Raw genomic sequence first — 22,273 nt, 5'->3', positions numbered from 1 at the left:
TTGGGATTCGATTTAATATCATCATATCTAACGGCCTTGAGAATTTGGTGAAAAGTTGGTCGGACCAGGTGCAAGTTGCACTCGGTCCTCAACATTTTTCTCAAAATTTCGGGAGCATAACTATGATATCATAATACTCAACTCCAAGAAATTGGTGGGAAATTCAAATCCTAGGTTGACTTAAAGGTGAAATTAAGATTTAGGGTTTCATACATAAGAGCTCTCTTTCTTCATTTGAAGGAAATCTAAGATCTAGGAAAAAGCTTTTGGAGCAAACACAAGGAGCTTTCCATGCAATGAAAGAGCAAATCTTTTGGAGTCTTCAACAACATTCAACATCTACCAAACATCCATCAAACATTCTTTCATCAATTAGGGGCTTTTGAAGATGTAGGAAAGCGACAAGAGATCACCGATTGAAGATTGGCTTGTTCTTCTCCCTTAGGGTTGGGTATGATTTCATGTTGTTTCCATGTCTTTGTATGAGTTTTATTACATCAATTTGATTTACATTCATGCTTTAGATCACTTTGCATCATTGATTTAGAGCATTTACTTGTCATTTACAAGCATTTAGGGTTTACTCTTTAGGGTTGCTCTAGATTGTTTGCATTCACTTTAGGGTCTTGCACACACTATTTTACTATACAAATTGGCTATTTGTTGAGGTGGAAATCACCAAAACAGGGGTTTGATTAAAGCAAAACCCCTTATAGACACAAAAAACCTTATTTTTAGTTTCAGGTGCAGGTTTGCGATTCGATCGTTGCTGCAATTTTCAAGACCGATAGAGCACACAAACACAGTTCCAAGGACCAAATTTGAGCAGAAATCGCCAGGAGAGGGGTGTGGTGCCTTGGTAATTTTTTTAATTTGATTTAAATACAATTTTTAAAAGTAAGTTTATATAGCTTAAAATATGAGACTTTAAAGGATTAGCATTCTTATACTTGAAACATTTGCTTTCAATATTCCAAATAGTGGGAAGGGTCTAAATTTCCTAGGAGAGATTTAAAATTTTAAATAAGAGATTGATGTCCTATTAATTGTATCACTCCTATTTCTCATAGGAGTGCATCACCATAGATATATTGAATGAAAGGAAAGCACGATGCGGAAACGCCTTCCATAATGTTAAATCCAAAGAAAAGAGAAGCAAAGGTGACTTTCAATTTCAATTGCTGTCATTAAGATGCACATTTCTAGAATGACAAAGTAAACAAAAGATACACACAAGCACAAAGAATACATATAATTTACGTGGGAAAACCCTTATGGGTGAAAAATCCACCACCAAAGAAGAATTACTTGTATTACAGTAAAATGTCTATTACATACAAGTTACAAATTATTCTCTCTTGGGTGTACATTCACAGTCTCTATTCAAGTAGCTTACACATTCCAGATTGAATTACATCCACATAGATTGCATAGGCAACATGAAAAACGTTCTGCAATCTGGCATCCAACAGATCCACACGACCAACCAACTTCCAACCCTCAATTGTTTCTTTAGGCGTTTTAATGTCTTCCCCAAAAACGGTTCGATTCAGTTCCATGGCTTCCAACCATCGGACTGTAAAAAACACGTCATGTATTCCGCATCGAATCCTCTTAAGTTAACTCCAACATGGACCTATTTGTTGGCAATTGACACTCATCCGGGTTAATGGTGTTGTCATTGATGGCAACACACATCACCTTGGGTTGGACACTTAACCGGTACTCACCGGTATTCATGGTTCGACAACTGACATTCAAGGTAACCAACAGTCAGGGAAATCGACAAACTAGGAACTGATACACATAGGTCGACATAGAAGATTGATTTGACAAGCGTAGCATGGAGGTGGCAATGGTCACTTATATTAATGTTTATATTTTGTATAGGCCGACATGTGATCACTTTGTAAATATGATTGTGACTCGACATAGGGCATCTATGTTTGTAAAGGGTATATTAGTCAGTTCAGTTAGGTCATTTTTGAGATATAGGAAAAGTAATATTGTGTGAGCGATCTTGATCGAAAGAATGCGAATGTAATAATCTATAGTCGATCTTGATTGTTGGTTAAAAGGTTTGGGAAGCGATCTAAAGTTACCAGTAGAGAAGATACAATGACAATTGGTACAAACAATGCTTAAACCGGAACTCATCCAACATAGCAGATGCATACTCTGAGTTCAGAATTTTTTTTGTAACTCCATATTTGGTATTTGTAGTCAGTGAGGCTCCTTTTGTAATGAGTAGTGTGCTCTAGGCAGTATGCCTTCATGTATGTGCAGGCCCCTCTTGTAATATTTATTCATTTGGCCAGTGGATTAGATATTGTGGGTTTCCAATCCCACCACAGTTTTTCCTCTTTGAGGTTTTCCACATATAAATCTCTGTGTTATGGTGTTGATTCTTGTGGTTGCATTGCTATTACTTGTTGTTACTTTCTTTTATGCATACCAGTTAATAAGTGAATTTGTTAATAAGGCTAAAATTACTTTAAACGACAAAACACTAATTTACCCCCCCTCTCAGTGTTCTTGCATTCCAACACTATCTTCAACAGACAACTCGACAAATCGAGAACAACTCAACCATGGACCACACTTCATGTCATGGCTTATTAGCAAGAGATAGAACTTCAACACTCCCTTAGGATCATCTTATTGAACTTCAATGTTACATCAAACTCTCTTCCTTGTCGCTAAGACTTGATAGAGTCTCATCGAACATTGGCTTGTCAGAGTAAGTTATGCCTTCGACAATCTCCTTGAGACATCTTTCCAAACACCAATGTCACACCGAGGACCATATCTCATCGCCAAGACTCAACAAAGTCTTATCAACACTGCCCCATCAGACAGAATCATGACCTCGACTACTTGCTCAAAACATTTCACCAAACACTGAAGTCATACCAAAATCAGCTCATCGCCTAGACCCAACAAAAGTGACACCGAAAATGGCTCAACAGTAAGAGATGTGACTTCAATTAAGTCTTATTGAAACCCGAAGTTACATTGAAATTTGCTCTTTCACTAAGACCAATAGAAGTCACATCGAAAGAGCCTTAAACGTTCAATGTCATTAACACTTTTTATGTCTTATTGATATGGTCTTATCGGCGAGAAACCACGACTTTGGCTTACCGCTTGGAGAGACTCACTGAAACCTGAAGTTACACCGAAATCCACTCTTTTGCCAAGACCACTAGAAGCTATATCGAAATAGTCTTATCGTGAAGAGATGTGACTTTGACTATCAACTTGAAACATCTTGTCGAAATCACATGTTACATCGAACTCCCTAACTTTGCCAAGACCCATCAATTGTCTTAGCAATATCGATAAGAAGTATGACTTCTACACACCACTTGAAGAGTCTTGCTGAAACTTTGAAGTCATATCGAAATCACTTCTATGCTCGAGTTCACCAAGACATTGAATATAGTCACATCAAAATTCTCAATAGAGGAACAAAATACCATCTGACCGAGATTTAAACCAGTGAGTCCGAGACACCAATTCTCAACATTCTCCCACTTGATGGAGAACTTATTGGTATCTCCAGAACATTCAAGATTGAACATCAGCTAGAACAACAACCAAGATGACTACTATCCAACTGACAAACCCACATGTTTAAAAAATAACACCCACAACAAGTGCTAACCATCCAATCTTACATGCCACAAAGGTATCCACCATCACTAAACTCATACCACTAGTATAACCAACCCATAATCAATAACCACAAGCTCCATGTGCAAACCAATCGATAAAGACTAAACACATCCAAAAACTCCCATTGCATGGGTAATGTCAAATCTAAAAAGAATAAAAAAACACAGTCTACCAATCACAACACATAGAAGAAGTAACCATGTAGTACCAAGGACCATCCACAAAGATAAGCACATCCTACAAACAAAACTTCCACAAAAACACCAATCAACAAGTCTCACATAGCTCTTCCAAGTATTCCACATTTGACAGAAGAAAGAGATACAAGAATCTCCATGTCATCACCCAAGTGACAACATATGACCACAAACTAGTGATCAATGCAACTCCATATAGAATCTCACATCCAATGCCAAGTGAATTTGAACATCTAGGAAGATCACTAAAAGACTAAAGAGAGAGAAAGCTGCAAACCATAAACATGTAGCATGTCCTATATACACCTCTAGGTGTTAGCTGTGACAAGTAAGATCTTCTTTACAACCCCAAGAGAATATCAAACTATTCCATTTCCTATTTCAGGAAATCAACCCACTGCCATCCCCTATGTTAAGGAGATAAACATGCTATCCATCTCTCACAATGAATCCTCCAGAACTATCCAACTTTAGCTCAAGATCCATGAGTATGAAAGAAAAAACATAAAGCACCTAAGAAACAATGGACAATACCTCTCAAGTAACAAACTATTGAGTAGACCATGAGTAGGGAATGAGAACACCCCTCCAAGATTTCCAAGTCATCATGACTCACTTAAGAGAAATCTCCTCATAGGTCTCTGTTGAATTCACATTCAACCAAGATGTAGGCTCCTGAGATTGATAAACTTATAAGGCACTGAGAGGGTGGGGGGGGGTGAATCACTGCAAGGAAAAACTTAATAGATTTGATTACACCTTTTACCAACTTGAAAATCAATAAGCATGCAATAAATATAACCACATAAGCAAACACCCAATAAAGAATGCAAACCATAACACAATGATTTTCACGTCGAAATCCTAATGGGAATTAGTACCCACAAAGATCAACTATTTGTAGAATAGAGATCTGATAGGTTAAGGTCATACAACACCCTGTTAGGAGTGACACCAGGTTAAGAGCTATTGCAATAAGGCATGTTATGACCCAACCTTGTTAGGAGCTACCCATGCTACTGGGATTTACAAACACAAGCTAATGTGTCACCTAGTTAGAGGATTTAACCTTCAGACCTACTAGGATCCTATTGCACCCTGTTAGGAGTGACCTTGTGAAAGGATTTTCTTGATGCATCTATTAGGGGACAATAAGTTTGACTGATCTGCAGTTAGCACCTCTGTGCCTGATTAGATCCGCTTCTGCTTAGCTTCTATCACTAACTAAAAATCAAAACCTAACTCCTTCCATTGCACGATCGAATTATCTCTTGATATCATGAAATCATTCATCTTTCATCTCTTTAAAAAACTCTGTTAAGTCGGCTAAGAACCTTGGACCAATTCCCTAGGTTCATTGAATCTAGTCACCTTTCTCATTATGCTTTCCTTATATCGGCAAAAAAACACATAACTAAAAAACATAACATAAAGTCTACCAGTTTACCGATCGAAGTAACTCTGCTTTATCGGTTCTCTATCCTTCCTGACTGTGACTGCTCTTCTTGACACAACTCGCTCAGTACATCGAATCTGCCAATGCGGTTTCAATCATTGACTAATACCAATGTCATAAACATATGTTCCAAACCGCAACACCTAAATCTTCATCAATCGTCTGTACTGGTCTGATGATCAACACTCTGTTTCTTGTTTACCGATTGACTGCAACTTAGCAGTTTTTTTGTCTGACATATTCCACTACCATTTAGACTCTACTGGTTTGTCTAGATGACTTAGATTACTAACAAAATATGGCTTCCATCAATGACAACACAAACAAAGTCATCAATCAACCTATTACAATTCTATCATCATCATCAAGCCAACAAAGACTTCCAGCTAAAATCTCATCAAGAGTAATCATCTCAGCATACATCTCTCATCTCAAAAGAATTATAGCCTCACCTAAGTCTCTATGTATCCATGGGTACCAACAATTGATCAATCCCTACCAAACTCCAAATGCATCTTTACATTCCCATGAAGTCCACATACATATGACCAACGCACCCAATACAAAGAGAACTCGACAGACCACTATCAAAGCTCCAATCTGTAGAATCAGGAACCCATCATGATATCATGATCTTACTATCCCCTCTTAGGAGATCACATGCTCTAAGTGAACATACCATGGTCTCAAGAGCAACGTATCATGCCAGACTCTAAACTAATATTAAGAGTGTACCATGACATAACACCAACATACTCTAAACTAACATCAACTATCAATCATAACCAACACCTCAAACAAGGACTCCTTGAGCCCTCAAGATGTCATCAAATCATAAAGATAACCATCTCCTACAAGTGTACTCACAAATGTGAAAGACCCTTTTGAAACAACAAAATCTAAGGCGTCCTTCAAACATCTAGACACTAAGAAGATCATTCACCATCCAATGGTGAATAAACAATCATTGCTAAAGATCCCATTGATATGTGGTATCGAGCTCTCCAAGCATCATGACACACCATCTCCCAAATCCTGAAAATATTCTAGGTCCATGCACATAGATGTACTGCTAGTCACACCAAGTGAAACCAAGGAAATGCAACATGCTACAAGACCCCATAATCGACTATCCAGGTACTCACTTATCATCCATCCTCTTATCTCAAAGAAACCACACCAATGCACAAGTGATAATAGACAAGGCCAGCTAACACGTCTGCATAAGCACTGAATCAAACCTCATGGATATAAACAGTCCACATGTGAGTTATCCCATTGCAACTGAATAAGTGATCAACCCACACAATTGCATAACTCGAAGATCCAATAAGCTATATACAAACTCACTATCACATTAACTACATGCAAAATGAGATCTCAAAGAGAATATTTGTGTAGACAATCATGACTTAAGAACCAGATAAAGCACATATCCATTTTCCCAATCATGTCCAGATTAAACACTATAGTCGAGGAATCCATCAAACACTACCACAAAAATGCTGAGTGACTAATCACTATTAACATCCCCATGTAGAGAAAGAATACATGTAGAACTACAACTATCTCATCCAGTAACAACCTAGAAAATAGCTCTTTAGCAAATCCACAAGTCTCTTGGTATTACCGAGCACCTTCATGATCAATCTATGCTAAGCTCCAAAATACAACACTGCACCATCATGAAGCTCTCCAAGCAAATGCCCAAAGTGCTCAATACCAAAACTCACCTCTATTGAGATGTCACGTTGCCAAGGTAACACTACAGGCACTAGCATCACTCTGAGAAGACTCAGTGTCATAAATGTTCTTCTTTATTTTCTCCTCACAATCCTTTTGGATATGGCTAGTCTGCCCACAATTCTAGCATCTCTCCTTGGACTTCTTTCTTGGAGACTTTGATCTCCCTTGTGGCTTGGATTTGGACCTTTTGTCATTTTGCTTGCCATTTTCCTTTGATTTTTCCCGCACAGCCAGAGCACCTTTGACCATCTTAGAAGATTTCCTCCGTGCTTCCTTTGATAGCAGTGAGGCAACCACATCTTCCATCTTGAAAGTGGTTGTTGTACTTCCAATATCCAGCACTAGATGATCCCATGTGTCAGGAAAGGAACATAACAAAAGCATACAATGATCCTTGTCACTAATTGTTACACCCACATAAGTTAACTATGCAACAATCATGTTGAAAGTATTAAGATGGTCTTCTACAAGTGTACCTTCGTTCATCTTTAAGGAGTATAACTTTTTCCTTAGGAATAACTTGTTCATCAAAGATTTTCCCTGATAAATGTCACCAAGCTTCTTCCATAGAGTAGCTGTTGTCTTCTCCCCATGAACATTCAACAAAACATAATTCTTCAAGATATTGTCTAATCAACCCTTTGGTTTTCATATCTATGAGATCCCAATCTTCCTCTTTTTCATACCAAATAGTTTGTTTCCGTACATTAAAATCCAAAGGTCTCTACCCACCAACAGGTCTTCCATCTTGACTTTCCATAACTCATAGTTGCCACCATTGAATTTATCAATGTCTACTTTCCTTGTTGTGTTCACCATCTCAATCTACACTTTCACAAACAAGTTCTCTGCAAAACTTCTACAGTAGAATTAACACAAACAACCCATCCTACTCACAAGGATAACACACTAGGAAAGCTCTGATACCACTTGAAAGGAAAGCATAGCACGGAAACGCCTTCCCCAATATTAGATTCAAAGAGAAGAGAAGTAGAGATGACTTTCAATTTCAATTGCAATCATTAAGATGCACATTTCTAGAATGACATAGTAAACAAAAGATACACACAAGAACATATAATACACATAATTTACGTGGGAAAACCTTTATGGGTGAAAAACCCACCACCAAAGAAGAATCACTTGTATTACAGTAAAATGTCTATTACATACAAGTTACCGATTATTTTCTCTTAGGTGTACATTCATAGTCTATGTTCAGGCAACATACACATTCCAAATTATCCACACAGATCACACAAGAAATAGGAACAATGTTCTACAATTCAACATCCAATAGATCCACATAGTCAACCAACTTCCAACCCTTGACCATTTCTTCAAATGTTTTAATGTCTGCCTAGAAAACGGTTTGATTCAGTTCCATGGCTTCCAATCATCAGGCTGTCAAAAACATGTCATGTAATCCACATCGAATCCTCTTAAGTCAACTCTAGCATGGACCTATCACCAATAGACAACTCGACAGATCGAGAACAACTTAACCTTGGATCACACTTCATGTCATGGCTTATCGGCAAGAGCTAGAACTTTGTCACTCTCTTAGAATCGTCTTATCGAACTTCGATGTTACATTGAACTCTCTTTCTTATCGCCAAGACTCGATAGAGTCTCATCGAACAATGGCTTGTCAGAGTAAGTGATGCCTTCGACAATCTCCTTGAGACGTCTTTCCGAACACTAGTGTCACACCTAAGACCATAGCTCATTGCCAATACTCAACAAAGTCTTATCGACACCGACCCATTGGAAAGAATCATGACCTCAACTACTTGCTTGAAACATTTCACCAAACACCGAAGACATACCAAAATCAGCTCGTCGCCCAAACCTAATAGAAGTCACACCAAAAATGGTTCAATGTTAAGAGATGTGACTTCGGTTAACTACTTGAAGCGTCTTACCGTAACCCGAAGTCACATTGAAATTTGCTCTTTTACCAAGGCCGACTGAAGTCACACCAAAATAGTCTTAAACGTTCGATGTCACCAAGACTCCTTATAAGTCTTATCGATATGGTCTTATTGGCGAGAAACCACAACTTCGGCTTACTGCTTGGAGAGACTTACCAAAACCCGAAGTTACACCAAAATCCACTATTTCACCAAGACCCCCTAAAGCTATACCAAAATAGTCTTATCACCAATAGATGTGACTTCGGCTATCAACTTGAAACATCTTGCCGAAATAACATGCTACATCAAACTCCCTGACTTCGCCAAGACCCATGAACTGTCTTAGCGATATTGGTAAGAAGTATGACTTCTGCACACTACTTGAAGAGTCCTGTCAAACTTTGAAGTCATACAAAAATCATTGCTATGCTTGAGTTCGCCAAGACATCGAATAGAATCACATCGAAATGCTCACTGTAGGAACAAAATACCATCTGATTGGGATTTAAACCAGTGAGTTTGAGATACCAATTCTCAACATTGAATATAGTCTAGGTCTTAATTTTTGTGATCTCATGTTTTTGCTCAAGTGTTTCTCATCTTTAGCCTTGTCATTCTTATATTATAGTGGGATATGTGTTACCAAAATACTCTGTCCCTTTAATGTTATAATTCTTATTTTATTGAATGAAAAAATAAAAAATATTTATCAAAAATTAATATTTTCCATTCATCCATCTTCTCACACCAAAATTTCAAGTTAATGCGCGGAGTAAAATGTATGTTTGAAATACATGTAATGAATTTTAAACCAACAAAAAATGTCTTAAAAGTGAGGCTAATTTATTAACATTTTTTTTAAAATATATTTTTTAACATTATAAAGTTGGAGCTAATATGGTTTGAATTAATCTGTATTGTTGAGTCCTAAGTTTTATTATTGAAATTTAGCAGGGTTAGGTGGGTATAATATTTTAATATCGTTTATTAAATTATTGCCAAAAACATTTTTAAGTTGATTTTAGTAATCTTTAAGGTAGATAGTGTTAGATATTGTTGTTCATTGATACTGCTAGGATATGTTGTTGTCATTGATGTCAACATATTCATGTGATTTGCTCTGGTGATTGCAGATTGGGAAGATCTTATGATCCGGTTTGTAGTGTTGGTTTGCTAATCACTGTTTTGCAGAGTTCGGTATATCCTCCAGTATATTCTGGCATGATCAAATCTTGTGTTGAGCTTTTTGGATATTTCTTGGGATGGTCTTGTGTATCTTCATTTCAGATGGATCTAGATTTGGTTCTCCGCAAGCTATCTTTCTTCGTGACAATTGTTGCTTGATTGTGTTCTTGAGCTTTCAGACATTGAACGATGAAGATTTGAAAAGTGGTGTTGGTGCAGCTGTTCCGAATAATTCTAACGTGCTTGTTGATGTTTCTTAGCCATGTCCTATTTGTTTTGGCGATTTGCATTGATCGTTGTGCTAGTTTTTGGTGGTTTCTATCAACCGGTGATGATTTTTCATGTTATGTGGTTTTTCTGGTGGTGTAGCGTGTTGTGATTGATCTTGGCGTGATTTCCGGTGGAGTTGTGTGTTTAGAAATTTATTTTAGGACCATGTTATGCTATATAAACCATTATATTGGTCCGATGGTCGATCTTTGTATCGTGTGATGTAATTTTGTAATTGACGGTTGAGGGTTTAGTTGACCTTGTTGTCAAGGTTGATGAATTGTATATATAGGTGATATAGTCATGTAATTTAGGTGTCGATGTTGTGTCTGCATTATCAGAGAGAGATTTGTGTGCGAATAAGTGATTTATCCTTCGATGTTGAGTTTGAGGTGAGATTGGTGTTGCAGGGAAAACATATGTGCTTAACCGAATCTGTAATCAGGCATTTGGAGATGCTATTCTTTCAGTCCACTTCTTCTGGATTGTAGTCTGAATCTTATTGTAAGTCAGTGAGACTTCCCTGAGGGTTGTAGCCTTCCAGACCATTATATTTGAGCAGTGATCTCTAGGAAGTGTACCTAAATGCATGTGCATTCCCCATTGTATTATTTTCACATACTATTGCAGAGTATCATGTTATTGTGGGTAGGTTCCCACCATGGTGTTTCCCTTAACCGGGTTTTCCACATCAAAATCTTGGTGTTGTGTGTTTTGCTGTTAATTTGCTTATCTGTTTTATTACTGCAATTTATCAAATTTGTGTTTTGTTTGTTATTCTGATGAAGATTGATTCACCTCCCTCTTATTCTTCCTTCTTGGCTATTGATAACAATTGGTATCAGAGCTAGATCCTCTGGTAGAAGATTAACCGCTTGAGGAGATCCGAGATGATAGCTCAAGGTGTTATCTTTAAGAAGGATAGTCCGAGATTTGATGGAAGTAACTATGCTATATGGAAGGACCAGATGGAAATGCACTTGAAATGTCTTGGTGAAGATTATTGGAAGATTACAAAGAATGTCTATGTTGTTCCTCATAATTGACTATCTACTCCTGACGAGGTTAAGGAAGAAGAACATAATATTAGAGCAAATGAAGCATTTCTTAGTGCCCCAACTGACTTTGGGATGATAAATGTAATGGGACTTCAGACCACATAGGAGATCTGGGTGAAGCTTGAGGTTCTGTATGAAGGCGATAAACAAGTGAAGGTTGCTAAGCTGCAGAGTTTTAAAGGAAAGTATGAGACATTGAAGATGGGAGATGATGAGAACATACACTCTTTTATGGCTAAGGTGAATGACCTTGTCCAAGGTATCAGATGTGCCGGTGGAACCATTGAGGAAGATGAACTTGTTGCTAAGGTGCTGAGATCTTTGCCTCCTGCCTATAAACATAACATTGCTGCTATTGATGAGATCTGGAGTGTGACTCATGTGACAAGAGATATGTTGGTTGGAAATCTTGCTGCATTTGAGCTGAGCGAATTTGGAAAATCACATGGAAAATCTAAGACAACATTTTAGAGCATCTGCATCTATATCTAGTAAGCAAAAATATGATCTCGATGAATGCAGGATATCTAGATATGAAAGAGAGATGGAAGATCAAGAGAGGGAGTTGGATGAACTTGAAGCACTGATTGCCCAAAGATTGCCTAAAGGTGGTAAGTATGATGGAAAGTTGCCTTTGAAATGTTTCTTTTGTAACAAGATAGGACATTTTTCTTCTAGATGCCTGAAGAGAATGGCTAAGTATGACATACATGATAAGTTTGACAAGCATGATAGGAATGATAGATATGACAAGAATGAGAAGTATGACAAGCCTTACAAGCCTAACCAAAAGTATAGGAATCAGAAGAACTGATACTATGTTGCTGATGAAGGTATTACAAATGAAGAATTGGAAGGAGATGAAGTTCTATTGCTTTCCATTAAAGAAGATAGACTTGTACCTGTTGATTCCACTAGTTGTACTATTGAGGATAAAGCTTTAGCTGCCAAGGTTGAAGAGAAAGATGAATGGGTGATTGATAGTGATTGTTCACATCATATGACCAGTGATAAAAGAAAATTTGTATCATGGAAAGATATGATGGTGGAATAGTTAGATTTGGAGATGACAAAGACTGTGTAATCCATAGGAGAGGTTCTATTTCTTTTGATGGTAAACATAAAACTAATGATGTCTTGTATGTTGAAGGTTTGAAACATAATCTTTTGAGTGTTAGACAAATGGTTGATAAAGGTTATGATCTACAATTCAAGGATGGTAAATGCAAGATCTTGAATGCCTCCGGTATAGAGATTGCATCTGGGACTAAGATTGAAGGTAACATTTTTCATTTGAATGCTGGTGAGAAAAGTTGTTTGATTGCTCAAATTGATGAGAGTTGGTTATGACATAGGAGAATGTGTCATGTAAATTTTGATTCAATGATTAAAATCTGTTTTACACATGCTGTTAGAGATCTGCCTAAGTTTGTTAAGCCTGCTAATCCAGTATGTAAGGAATGCCAATTGGGTAAGCAAACAAGAATTTCTTTCAAGAATAAACAATATATACCTACAAATGTTAGAAGTGTGTAGGGTGATAGATATTTAATGCTGCTAATTGATGATTATTCTAGGATGATGTGGGTTGTCTTTTTGAAGGAGAAATCGTAAGAATTTGATAAATTAAAGATATATTAAAGCTAAGGTTGAGACTGAGTCTGGATTGAAAGTGAAGTGTTTGAGATCTGATAGAGGTGGATAATTCTGTTCCGGTGAGTTCAATTCATTCTATGAGAAGCATGGGATTAAAAGACAATTGTTTGCTCCTAGAACCCCTCAGTAGAATGGAGTTATTAAGAGGAAGAATAAAACTGTTTTGGATGCTCCAAGGACTATGCCGATTGAAGGAAATGTTCCAAAGATCTACTAGAGAGAAAATATTAGTACTGCTGTTTACACATTCAATAAAGTTCACATCAAAGGAGACACCGATAAGACCCCTTATGAGCTTTAGTTTGGTCATGTTCCTATTGTGAGATATTTCAGAGTATTTGGTAGAAAATGTTATATCAAGAGAGATGAGGATATATAAAAGTTTGATGCTAGAAGTGATGAAAGAATTTTCTTGGGATATTCAACAAAGAGAAAAGCCTACTGGTGCTACAATAAGAGACTAAGAAAGATAATAGAAAGTGCAAATGTGAAGGTGGATGAGAACCTTAGGAAAGAGATTAGAGCGTGTGGTTATGATTATGGACAACATATTGTTTTAGCCCCTATTCAACTTGAAGAGACTAAGGAGAATGATCCGATAGAGACTGTGAATTTGGATGTTGCTGGTGAAAGAGTGTAAGAATCTGAGAATCAGAACAATTAGAAGACTCCGAGGTATGTAAGACTGAATCATTTTGAAAATTAGGTTATTGATGATAAGAATAAAGGTGTGATGACCAGAAGAAGGTTAGCTATTGAAGAAGTATGTTTGATTTCCAAAGTTGAACCTAAAGATGTTGCTAAAGCTTGTAAAGATGAAAGTTGGATGAGAGCTATGGAAGAAGAACTAGATCAAATTGAAAAGAATAACACTTGGGAACTTGTGCCTAGACCTAAGGATAAGAATGCTATTGGTACTGAATAGGTATTCATAAATAAATTGAATGAAGCCGGTGAAGTTGTTAGAAATAAAGCAATACTGGTCTGCAAAGGATATTCACAACAAGAAGGAATTGATTATGAGGAGACTTTTGCTTCGGTTGCTAGACTTGAAGCTATTAGACTGTTGCTTGCTTATGCTGCTTATAAAGATTTCAAGGTATATCAAATGGATGTTAAATTTGCCTTTTTGAATGGTGATCTTGAGGAAGAAGTTTACATTGAGAAACCTGATGGATTTTCATTATCAAATGATCGAGACATGGTTTGTAAGCTGAAGAAAGCTCTTCATGGATTGAGACAAGCTCCTAGAGCTTGATATGCTTGACTAGATAAATATTTGTTGAAATTGGGATTTAGTAAAGGTGTTGCTGACAGTAATTTCTACTTCAAGATAGAAAATAATAACATCCCAATTGCTGAAGTCTTTGTTGATGATATAATATTTGGTGGTGATGATAACTTAAGCATGAAGTTTGCCAGTGATATGTAGAAGGAATTTGAGATGTCTATGATTGGTGAGATGAAATTGTTCTTAGGTTTACAGATTACATAGACTGGAAAAGGTATATTTATATCTCAAACTAAGTATGTGAAGGAATTGCTGAAGAAGTTTGGACTAGATGACTCCAAACTAGTTGGAACTGCTATGGTGACTGGTGGTAAATTGTCTAAGAATGATGAATCTCCTAAGCCAATCAGAGTTTTTATAGATCTATGGTTGGTGGGCTGTTATATCTTACTCATACTAGGCCAAACATTATGCATGCTATGTGCATGGCTGCTAGATATCAAGCTAATCCGAAAGAGAGTCATGCATTTATTGTTAAGAGGATATTCAGATACTTGAAGGGAACTGTGGACTATGGATTATGGTATCCGAGGAATGATGATTTCATGCTATGTTCCTACACTGATGCTGATTGGCTTGGTGATGTTGATAACTGGAAGAGAACTACCGGTTGAGCATTCTTTTTGGGTAAGAAGTTGGTTTCATGGGCTAGCAAGAAATAAGATTTAGAGTCCTTATCTACTGCTGAAGCTGAGTGATAAGTCGGTGTATTGACATGTCTTTTTATTAAGACTCTTAGGTTTTTGGTATCTTTTGGGTTGCATTGTGATAGTAAAATATTGTGAATTGACTATATGTAATCCATGTTTTAAAACCGAACTTAAGAAATCATGTTTGAACTTTGTTGGTTAATTCCTGCAGCCATGCCAATTTATTCCTGCAGCCAAATAGTTTGTCCCTGTGATATGCGGATTATTTAGGATGATTTCATATGTGAGTTAATGAATGTATTAGTTAAGTAAGACACATATGCATGTCCTCGTATGTTGTTTCTGTTTTAGTGCAGATAATAATTGATGCTGCGGTGGAGGATTTTCTTTTGCGCCTAAGGACTGGAGAATCACGTTCAGATAACTGGAGGCCAAACTGAAGGAGATTCAAGCGAGCACAATGTATGGCATAATTGGGGCAGTTGTACTTCACCATGGGAGTTTAACTCTGGTGCATGTTTAATTTGCAAAATATCGCTTTGGCGTGCAAAGACTGTGGTTTGGTTTCAGATCCATAGTTCTTGTAGCTAAGCTCTTTGTTATCCCCTTCATCTGACAGCTATCTGCCTCTTCTTCTGGGCATAACTGGAGTTGTCCATTGTAGTTTATCTTTTCTATATAATAAGCTCTTCTTTTCTGAGAGTTAGACAGAATGGAAAGGGATTGAGTAGAGTTTTTGTCACGCATTCTGAATTTTCTCTTTTAGAATATGTAATCTTCTTTCAGGAAGAAATGAATAAAAATATGTTATTTTGATCTATTAATAGTTCTTTGCTGAGAGTTTGATATCACTCATCCAAGGGGGCCCACTTGGTGAGTGATCCTGTGTTTATGATTATTGAAGTTAGTTTTTACTTAGTTGCAGTAGAAGTTCATGACTGGATTGTTCCTGCAGCCACTGAAAACAGATCCTTTGACTGTTCCTACAGCCAAGGCAGAACGGTGTGATTCCTGTTATTTTCATTAGATCATTTCAGCAGAGTTTTGTAAAGCTTTCATTTAGCCTTTTATGATTTCCATTCCTACCTTTCCTACAGTAATTTAGAATAATCATTTAAGGAGCTTAGTGCATATATATTGCAGACCCATTTCAAGTTTTACGTTCCTGGATTGACAACTAAATGAACACCAACCATGAGAATAGTAAACTCTACCATATGAATGTCCAAACTTCGGATTGAGATTTCAATTAGAGGTATTATTATTGTCATTATAGTTGGGGTAGACATTTTTGGCGCCGTTGCTGGGGATGGTGTCAAGCTAAGAGCCTTTTATGATTATTTTAGTTTCTAGTTAATTGTTTGAATTTCATGAATCTGCATGCATAATAGAAGAAGAGATGCCAGAGGTAGATTTTTGCCCACTCATACTACTCATGCAGAAGATAGTTTTCCAGATATAAACCCTTTTTCTGAGCAGTATCAAGTCCTACAAAATTTGAATCACCCTGAGTCTGAATTTCCAGAAGGTAGTCTTCAGTTCCTTTTTGGTCCACAAGAAGAAGAATTGCCTATTGTAATAACCCCCACAAGTCCAATGCAAGGGAACCCACGTCCTGGTGGAAATAATCCACCACCACCACCACCTGGTCCAACATTTGAGTTTCCCATCTCTGACCAACATGATAATGCTAACCTCAAGAATATTCCAGCATCTTCACTTCCTAAATTCTATGGGTTGGTGACAGAGGATCCGGATACATTTCTGTTTGAGTTTGATGTTCTCTGTAGGAGTTTTGACTATACTACAGATGCTCATAGACTCGAAATTTTTCCAGCCACTTTGAAGGAGTCATCCTTGAGATGGTTTATGAGCTTAGGCAGTAGCACAATCAATACATGGGATGAGATGAAACGCTTGTTTCTTGCAAAATACAAAGATTATTGTAGGGGCACTGATCGTTATGGGGATGATATCTTTAGAATGACACAAACTGAAGATGAGAGCCTTGAGGATTATCTGGAAAGATTTTTGTTTAGTGTCAAGAAGTCCGAGCATAGTACTCTGAATGAAGATTCCCTCAAATTGATATTCTTGAGGGGTATCAGTGATGAATGCACCGATTCCTTAGATCTAATGGGAGGAGGTGACATTACACAATCTACTTGGGTTGAAATAGGACAAATTTGCAAGAAGTATTCTAGATCTACTTCTAAGAAGAATAGGAGATTTAAGCCAGGAGCACTATCATCATCATCTGGAACTGGAGTTTCTAGGTTGGAACTTAGCCATTTGTTAAAAGGTTTCAAGGAGGATATTATAAACAATATGGCTACTCAGTTGGATACATTGGTAGCTAAGAAGAAGCATGAGGAAGCTGATGCATTTCTTGCAGAATTCTGTCCTCATTGTAAGTAGCGAAAGAAAGATTGCAGATGTAAGATGGTTGCAAATGTTGAAGTACCTGCTTTCAAACCAATTCAAGGGGAGGATGAACAAGTCTTCTATGTTGCTCAAAGAAGACCAAATTTTCAAAGACAAGGTATGCCACCTGATCCACTTTCCTTTTCTGGTTATAGTGGTAATTCTTATACACCAAATAACCAATGGCAACCACAGTATCCTCAAAATTTTGGTAATTATCCACATTGGTATGGATCACAAGACCATGGCTGGCCACAACTGATGCATATATTGGGTGTAGATCAAGAGACATGACTATTTCAGATGGTAGTTCCACAAAAACATTGGCCTTGTATTCCCCTGCACAACCTCAGCTTGAGCAGCAGCAGTCTGTTTGGCCTATTTTGGGAGAGGAATATGAAGTTGACTCTATTAATCACATTATGATGATTAATCGAGTGCCACTCATGCAGTTATATGATGAAGAATCAATCCTTTATAAGGTCTTGATAAATGAATTAATAGAAGACTAAGAATTGCAGGAATTGGTTCCGAATATTGTAGGGTTGGATTTTCCTGCAGCCACTGATATCTTGCATACCTTGTTGCCGCATGAATTGTCATATTCTCATGTTTCTGATATAAATCAGATTGATCTTACTATCAAGATAGAGGTTGAATTGAATAAATATTTGAACATCAATAAGAATATAGCAGATACTCAGAAGGATAGCCTGGTGGACTTGCTAAAACTCTATAGAAATGCCTTTGCATGGGATTACAAGGATATGAATGGAATTGATCCAGCAGTTTGTACTCATCACATTTACATAAAGGATGAGTGTTGCCCACTTAGACAACCTCAAAGAAGAGTCAATCCTGCCCTGAAGGAGATAGTTAAAGAAGAATTGCAGAAATTGTTGAAAGCTGGGTTTATCTATCCTATCTTTGACAGTCAATGGGTATCACCTTTGGTGATAGTTCCTAAAAAGGGAGGCAAATGGAGAGTATGTGTTGATTATAGAGCTTTGAACTTAGCCATAAGGAAGGATCATTTTCCACTGCCATTTGTGGATCAGGTATTGGATTATCTTGCTAGTAAGCGGTATTTTTCATTTTTGGATGGATTTAGTGGCTATAATTAGATACAAATAGCTCCTGAGGATCAGGAGAAAACAACATTTACTTGCCCATGGGGCACTTATGTATATTCTGTTCTTCCTTTTGGATTGTGTAATGCTCCAACCACTTTTCAAAGGGCGGTGATCAGTATTTTTTCTGATATTTCTCAAGACATTATGGAAATTTACATGGATGATTTTACAACTTATGGTTCTAAATTTGATCAAGCATTGGGTAATTTGAAGAAAGTTTTGCAGTGGTGTGAAGACTACAACTTGTCTCTAAACAATGAAAAGTGTTTCATTATGATGGAAGAAGGAATAGTCCTTGGTCATCATATATTTGTACAAGGCATACAAGTGGATCCAACAAAGATTGAGGTTATTCAGCATATTAATGACCTTGTGAAACAGAAAGATGTGAGAAGTTTTCTTGGCCATGCTGGATACTACAGAAGGTTTATCAAAGATTTCAGCAAAATTGCAAGTCCCTTATATACACTGCTTACTAAAGATGCAGAATTTAAATGGACCTCAACATGCAATGAAACTTTTTTAAAGCTTAAGCATGCTTTGACTCAAGCACCAGTTCTAAAAGAACCTAATTGGTCTCTACCATTCCAAATCCATACTGATGCATCTGATTATGCTATAGGAGCAGTGCTAGGACAAAAAGTTGATAAGTTGGAAAATGCAATATATTATATCAGCAAGAATTTGCAAGGACCTGAATTGAATTATACAGTTACTGAAAAGGAAATGCTAGCTGTCATATATGCCCTTAACAAGTTTAGACACTATATTATAGGGTATCCCATATTTGTGCATACAGATCATACTGCAATTAGATATCTCATGAATAAGCCATCAATAACCGCTAGACTGGCTCGCTGGTTATTATTGATGTAGGAATTTGATATCACAATTGTTGATAAGCCAGGGAAGTCTAATGTTGTTGCAGATTATCTTTCACGTCTTCAATTGCAGGAAGACTCTACAATGATAGATGACACTTTTCTAGATGAGCATTTGTTTCTCATACAGGCTCATACTCCTAGGTATGCTGATATTGCCAACTATTTAGCTGCAGCTAAGATGCCAATTTCTTTTTCTCTTGAGGAAAGAAGGTTGCTAGTTGAAAAAAGTTTTAACTTTTCATGGATTGCTGATTGTCTATTTTATACTGGACCTGATCAAGTCATGTGAAGATGTGTCAAAGAGGATGAAACATATGACATCTTGCATGCATGTCATGATGAGCCATGTGGAGGTCATTTTGCTGCCAAAAGGACAACACTGAAAATACTCAATACTGGTTATTATTGGCCTACACTACACAAGGATGCAGCTCAGTACACAAGGAAGTGTGGCAGATGTCAGCGAATGGGCAGACCTACAAAATCTGATGAGATGCCACTATATCCTCAAATATCTATTACACCATTTGACAAATGGGGATTAGATTTTGTTGGCCCCATTGATCCACCTTCTAATGGAAAATCTTATATCTTGGTATGTACAGACTATGTGACAAAATGGGTAGAAGCTAGAGCTATGCAACATGCAAGAGATAATAAGGTAGTTGAATTTCTCTATGAAGAAATATTTACAAGGTATGGAGTACCCAGGGAAATTGTCTCAGATCAGGGACCTCAATTTACATCAACATTGATTAGTCAATGAATACAATATAAGACACAGGAAATCTACTCCATATCATCCACAGTCTAATGGCCAAATAGAAGTTACCAATAGAGAGCTTGAGGCTATTCTTACCAAAACAATGTCTATCCACAAGAAAGATTGGTCTAATCGGCTTTCAGAAGCAATTTGGGCATATAGAACAACATGGAAAACACCAATTGGATTCACACCTTTTGAGATGGTTTATGGCAAAACAACAATGATGCCTATTGAATTTGAGCATAAAACCTTGAGAACAGCTCTACATCTGAATATGATATTGTCTGAAGCACAAAAGGAACACATTCAACAGTTAAATGCTCTTGATGAATGGAGAAAGATAGCTGTTCAACAAGCAGAATTGATTCAAAACCAAAGAGTCAGATGGCATGATAAATATATCAGAGAAAAGAAATTCAAAGTTGGTGACTGGGCACTCCTGTATGATTCCAGGTATAAGGATGCTATGAGAAAACTCCAAACAAGGTGGTTAGGTCCTTATGAGGTAGAAGAAGTTTTTCACAATGGAGCAGATCGGTTGTCCACAATAGATCTTGTTCGATTTAAACTTTTAGTGAATGGACACCAACTAGGACTTTATCACAAGCCAACTACTAGAGAAGAGTTCTTGCAGCAGTTTGCTCCTCAAAATGAAATACAAGTTCCTGTAGCAAATGGTAATGTTCCTGCAGCAACTGCCAATGATTCGGTAACAATTCATGAGCTTCTTGTTGCACTTGAGCATGTTGATAAAGGTGATATTCTTGTAGCCTCTGCAGTGAACTTATTTACCGTATCATAATAAAATATTTCCATGTGAAATATTGTTCTCCATATATAAAGTTCCATCCACTACATTCCATCCCACTTTCTTACCTGTCATTTCATTTCATTTCGCCATCATTTTTGCCCAATTGCAGGTACGTGTATATTGTACTTTATTTTAATTATGCATTTATTAGGTCATTATGATTTTAATCCTATTTTAATCTGCTCCAAACCCGAAATCTCGTCAGCCTATGTGGACACGTGCTAGGTTAAGTTGGAGGGGGTACTTTGTGGTCCTTTTTCCTAGTAAGATTTATTATCCCGAACTGATTTCCTAACTGACATTACTTATGATGATTATTATTTCACGCGAGTGAATAATAAGTTCTACCACCAAAATTAAGATATGTAGATTTTAGTTTTTGTGAATCTGTCAAACATTTTGGTGAAGTTGTAGAAGTATCAAAGTAAAAGATGGGTGGTGATCTGATTCGCCATGAACCAATGATCCATGAAGGGTTGCTGCAGGATGTTGTCTGTGTACATTATTTCCAAAACCACGGCTGGCTGGATTATTTCTTGAGAATCAGGGATTTCAATGACAAAATAGCTGTGGAATTTATGCATTCTTTTGGCGAAGGAGAAGCTACAGTTAAAGGGTTGAGGGTAATTGCTACAGAGCAGCGAATTGCAGAGGTCACAGGGTTGCTGCAGGAAGGAGCACTCTTTCCAGAATTGAAAGATGCAAGGAGTGCCAGGGAAGAGTTCACAATTTCTACTAACAAACCCTTAATGGTGGATAGGCAAGGGACTAGAAGAGTTTCTTTGCCAGCACATTGGCCTTAGGTAGCTCTGTATATTATGAAATATATTACATGTGAAGGACGACATTCAAATCTCCATTCACCTCACTTCAAGTTACTTAGTCATCTGCGTCATGACCGACGAGTTAATGTCCCAAATTTCTTGTATCGTCTCATTTCTATAAGTGCTAAGGAGACTGAAAACTATGGAAATCGCTCTATTAGCCATCATGGACTGGTGAAGTTGTTGGTACAACGGTCCCTGAGAGATGTTTCACAGATGGAATGGGATGTGTTTGAGGATATTCTACAATTTAGGGTAGATGAAGCCCCTATTGAAAATAATCCGCCGGTTCAAGAAGAGATAGTTGCAAAAGATCTTTCTGGTGAAG

This window comes from Cryptomeria japonica, chromosome 10 (genome assembly GCF_030272615.1).
Source record: "Cryptomeria japonica chromosome 10, Sugi_1.0, whole genome shotgun sequence".
In the NCBI taxonomy this organism is placed as follows: domain Eukaryota; kingdom Viridiplantae; phylum Streptophyta; class Pinopsida; order Cupressales; family Cupressaceae; genus Cryptomeria; species Cryptomeria japonica.
The sequence above is the reverse complement of the archived record's forward strand: the minus strand, read 5'-3'. Positions refer to the sequence as shown.